This window comes from Schistocerca gregaria, chromosome 3, assembly GCF_023897955.1.
Source record: "Schistocerca gregaria isolate iqSchGreg1 chromosome 3, iqSchGreg1.2, whole genome shotgun sequence".
In the NCBI taxonomy this organism is placed as follows: Eukaryota; Metazoa; Arthropoda; class Insecta; order Orthoptera; family Acrididae; genus Schistocerca; species Schistocerca gregaria.
In genome coordinates, this window is record NC_064922.1 from 326,029,772 (window position 1) to 326,035,439 (window position 5,668).

The 5,668-nt window shown below is 36.1% G+C and overlaps 1 long non-coding RNA gene across 1 annotated transcript; it reads right to left on the reverse strand.

Annotated features, from left to right (window-relative positions):
* Positions 1 to 797: 797 nt before the first annotated feature.
* On the reverse strand, positions 798 to 2,899 carry LOC126356249 (uncharacterized). The gene is made up of 2 exons (XR_007565617.1): positions 1,390 to 2,899; positions 798 to 1,219 (listed from the first exon to the last, which is right to left on the reverse strand). It is a non-coding gene; the product is annotated as an uncharacterized LOC126356249 (long non-coding RNA).
* Between the last annotated feature and the right edge of the window lie 2,769 nt (positions 2,900 to 5,668).

Here is a 5,668-nt window from a genome sequence, read left to right on the forward strand (position 1 = left end):
CACACAAAAGAGAGAGAGAGCGCAGAGTATGATTGTGAGTGTCTCTTCCCTTGCAATCTTGGTTTGGGTTACAAAATAACCTGTATGTAGTGCAACCTCTAGATTATAATGGAAGGTGACTGACTGTGAATGAGAAAAATATGTGTATTTTAGTTTGTAAGACGCTTTTCATTATAAGTAACAACAAATGCAATGTAAACCCATAAACTCTGTATTAGATGACAGGAAAATCTTGCGTAAGTATTTGGGAGCACACTGCAGAGGCCTACAAACACCACACAACTAAAAAAAATCTAATGAGGGCAAGCGGGTCACTACATAACTGTTACACAGATTGTACACATTTTCACTCCTAACACAACCTTCAAGATTTCCCTTCAAGATTATTTCTACTAACACAGTTAATCAGGTCACAAACACTTTTTCTTGGGAAATCTCTATATACCTTAACTGCCACAAAAATACACAGTGAACCAGAAACTACCGTCACAGCTTTGGCATTGCTGTGCAGTAGTCCATAAAGCAGCAACACTACAACAAACCAGAATGGAAACCAGAAAATTATATCACCAATATTTACTTTCTACACACTTTCCTATCAGTGGAGACAGATGGTTTCCACTATTTTCTGAAGTAATCAATTGTCAAGTAATACACAACTTGTTATTTCATCTGTGGTGCATACATTTCAAACAGAAATCACATGTAATTCCAAAAGTTCATTGGCTCCCTCAATTTAGAACTATGAAAAATAAACATTTTTCTTCAAATTAACGAATAAAATGAATTCACAGTCATAAAACAAGTCATAGGCTTTATTTGTGGATAACAGAAACATGTCAATTGCCACTGCTCTAAATAACAAGTACACATTCGAAAATAAAAAAATATCTCATTTTATTGAGCAGTAATGACTTTTCATATGTTCTCCACAGGTCTTGTATACAGGTAACACATGCAACAGGTAAACTTTCACGAGCTTCAAAGTGTGACAGTGTAACCAAGTCCATAATGGAGGCATAATAATTGTCCTCGCTGTTCTTCCCACGATCCACTTGGAGGGATGTGTCGTTTCAACGACTGTTGTGGCTGTATAATCACATGATGGCAAGAATTTATTTTGTAAGTAAAAATCACTATCATGATCGTCATCAACCGTGTTCCGCATGTACAGGTTAACAAAACAAAGTATGGACGGTAATGACGACTGCACAAAAAGCTGAAAAACAAAACAGAATTCCTTCTAGATATCAATTAATTGAAAATGAATTCAGTAACAACACATCCACTCCACACAGCAGTAAATTGGCAAACTGTAGCTTAAAAAGACAATTCATAGCATGTCATCTCACTTTTATAAGCAATCCAAGTGACATGCAAGATAATTACCTGGTTTTTCATTTTTCAGAACGTGGAATATAGTTCAGCAGTCGTATTACTTGCTAACATAATGTTTTCAAAATGCTCTTCATCCATTTTCACATCTAACTGTGTCACAGTTAGTACTCCAAAACAAACAATTACCGACACCACTATAGCAAATTAGGAACACAGCTGCGATGAAAACTAAGCTGCATATAGTACAAGGTTTCCTTTCTAGGAAAAAACCAATCAAATATAACACCATGAACATGACGTGCGTATGTATCAACGCAGGATTTATTGGCTTTGGTATTAATAATACTGGAATTAACCACTGTAGACAGTACATGTTGTCTATTACATTAATTTCGCTAATTATAATTGTATTGATTACGTCACAACCAATGTTGACTCTGCTATCAACATTACGAATGTACTATGTCTACTCCCATCACCCACATCTTGCCAATGCCATAATCACATGCTCGAAAGATATAACGATGGCATTACTGCAGTGACAAGTACTCACTGGAGATGTAAAGTGATTGTATTCCTTGTGAGTTCGGTGGCAGCAGTGAGCTCAGTGATTTACATGCACAGTTGTTCTATGTGTTCGTTATACGAAGTTATCGCATAAGGCTTATTTAGCTTACTGTACCATACATTCAAGATTTGTTTTATTCATGGGTGGAGTCTTGGGACAAATGAGTGCTTGTATATGCATCTGTGTGCATTTATCAACAACTTATTATCTTACACGTTCGTATGCAATTGGTACGTCGGGCACTGAAGAATATTTATATACAGTGAGTAACGTACTGGGCTACTATGAGACTTCTATATTGTAGTAGCATACTGATATTCTTAACAATACCAACGAAAACCATAATCAAGTACTATATTAAGTAAAATGTCTCGGAAATAATAGCATAGACTAACATAACTTACGAAAGTTCTTTAATAATACAACTTTAATAACACTCGGGCCTATTTTCACGTCACTTTCATATTCGAACATTTCTCAGAACTAATTATTTAAGACAAATTTTTGTAAAAAATATGTTTCCATATATTGCCAGGTAGCCATTCTGTTGTATCACTTCTTTCAAACTCTGCCGCATGCTGTTAATGATCTTTTTAAAATATTCAGAACATAGACCGTCTCATTTTTCTTTTAATGGACGCTTCAAAGTTTTTTGGAATTTAATGGCGTCATTGTAATAGGTCGCTATAATTCTCCCCATACAGTCTCAATAGGGTTGAGGTATGTTTATGGACATGGTGGTTGTTCGACTATTGGGCAATTTTACAACAAATATTCCTGCTCAATGCAAGCCTTATGTTTAGTGTTATTGCCCTGGTAAATCTCGAATGTGTTTGATACCCTCATTTTTCAGCACTTTTTCGTAAACTGTTTTTTTAATATCTTCAGATAGACATATTTGCCCATAATAATGTCAATGAAAGCTAATTCGCCTTATCCAGACAAGAACATAACCATCCATGCATTACAGCTGGCTTCACATTCGTGACTTTCAATTGTTCATTCTTCATCTGTCACACCATCCTTTGTCCATCCGACCCAAAAATGTTAAATTTAATTTCATCGATAAAAATGACGTCGTTTTGTCACATATATTATTTTGTAATATACTTTGTTCATTCACATACGGTTTCTTCCTAGCCACTCCTCCATTGTAGCTATTATCTTTCAATGCCCTGTGAATCATTTAAAGCTTATTTGCTTGTTTGTGTGTACTGGGTGTAGGAAACTTCGTTATTTTTCGTATTGGATTCCTCTTGTCACATGCATCCATCTTCTTTGGTTGGCCCTTTTTGAGGTACTGTATATAATCTATATGGTCCTTATATCTGAATTGTCTAATAACATCCGCCATGTTGGACATGGTTGCTGTATGTCCATACGAATCAGCTTTCAATTTATGAAAAATAATGTGTCGTGTATCAAAACTGGTATTTTGTGTGACATTATAGCGTCTGGACATTCGACTGCGCTTGTAAACAAACACTGAGTTCATTCGAAATACAGTTGCAATCGATGGAACCAAATGAATGCGCTCCTCACAGACATTCTCCCAGTTCCTGAGGCTTGTGACTGGGTGTAAGCTGTGCTACTAACGGCCGATGGACAGATGCAACTAGTTTCGACTGACCAAGGAAGTTCTTCTGACTGATTCCAAATGGTTTAATAACCCTGCCCCAAGGAGATTAGTGCGCTCGTACACATAGCTTTCTGTATTCAGCCTGGTACCATTCTCGTTGAAGAAAATAAGTGTAGATCCACGATAGCCTTTTAAAGGACTGGCACATCTCAGACTTTGCAAATTTAATCAACCTACTGTAATTTTACTCCTTTGGGGGTGTTTCTGCAGAAATGCGTAGCATATATGAATCCTGGGATATTAGAAGCAAAAGGATTTCGTTGTCATCTGTTCACTTCACTTTCAGAATGAATTAATTTTCGCTCTTCCATACAAGTATCATATCACAAGGGCCAATATTGTGAGTCACATATTATAATCATTATTAGAAATGACATGCATGCATTAACCAGGCTCACTTCAGAAGTGAGATGACATAGACAGAAATATGCATTCTATACTGTTCCACTTATTTTAGTGAAATTAAGCTGCATACCACATTCATCAACGCTTGGACACATTGCAACCACTCCCTACCAGCTAAACTAACGAATTTTTTTCTTCAAATTGATAATTTCCAGCTTTTGTAATTGTAGACATTGATTACATTGTAATTTATTAACACTGGTAATTGTTGAGCACTTTTAATATAAATGTGAAAGCTTTCAGAAGCAGATCTTTTCTTTAGTTAATCAGTATGTGCATCACTATTACTACATACCCCAGAACACACAATAACCTCTGGGTAATTACAGCACAAAGGAGTACACAAAAGAACCTGTCAATATCAGTTTACATACCTCAACATGTCCTATTAAATTGACACTGACACACAAGTCTAAATACATAGTTAGTCCTTCACTTATTTCTCAAGGCCACAGTTTCTTACACATGTTTTACATCTGGCATTGCTAAGTGGTTTTGTGAAAGCCTTTGCTAAAATTTCTTCAGAAGGCGTATGTTCAACATTAAAAAACACCTGACTCAACATTGCTTCTTGTATAACGTTACTTTATATGTTTTGATTTAGAGTTTGTCACTAGATTCTTGGCTAACTGAATGGCTTCTTTATTATCACAATACACTGTAAGTGATTTTATACCACTGCTGTGACCTATCTCAAACTTAAGTTGTCTTAACCACAATAAATCACGAATAGTTGATGCCAAGTCCATATATTCTGCTTGGCCATATGTTCTGCTTCACAAGTGGAAAGTGCAATAGTCTTTTGTTTTCGATTAGACCACGAAATTTAGCCAAGCAGTCTAAGGTGCTGTAGTCATGGACTGTGCGGCTGGTCCTGGCAGAGGTTCAAGTCCTCCCTCGGGCATGGGTGTGTGTGTTTGTCCTTAGGATAATTTATGTTAAGTAGTGTGTAAGCTTAGGGACTGATGACCTTAGCAGTTAAGTCCCATAAGATTTCACACACAAAAAAAGACCACGAAATTAAAGTTTTGCATTTTTGCACATGAACCAGTTACAAGGTGTCTGTCATTGATTTTATTTCCTCAATCTGCATAACTGAAGGCCATTATTTCTCTGTTTTCTTCTCTAGAAAATTCTAGCTTGTAGTCCATGGTTCCCTTTAAATACCTAAACAATCTTTTTACTGACAGCCAATGAATCTTTTTAAAACAATGATTGTATCTGCTAAGGAGATTTACAGCGAAACACTTGTCAGGATTGGAGATTTGGGATAGATATAGAAAACATCCTATTGCTTGTTGATATGGTATCTCGATATCAGCTGATTCAACTTCTTCAAAGTCCAAATCAAGCTCAAGTGGTGTTGAAACCGACATGCTTCACTCATTCCAAATTTCTCTACAACTGTTTTGGCATAGGATTTCTGGAATATCCAAATTTTTCCTTTATCCCGATCCTGTGTAGTTTCCATTCCTAGGTAATGGGTTATCTGTCCTAAATCTTTTATTTCAAAAAATCTCTTCAAAGAACATTTGAACTGGTCCAAAACACTTCTGTTATTTGAGAATAATAGCATATCATCAACATATAAAGCTGTGATGACTAGTTTGGTGGCATCACTGTGAAAATAAATATAGGGATCAGTGTTTCATCTGTTCAGCTTCAGTTTTCTTACCACCTCATAAATTTTTTGATTCCTATTTCTACCAGCCTGTTTG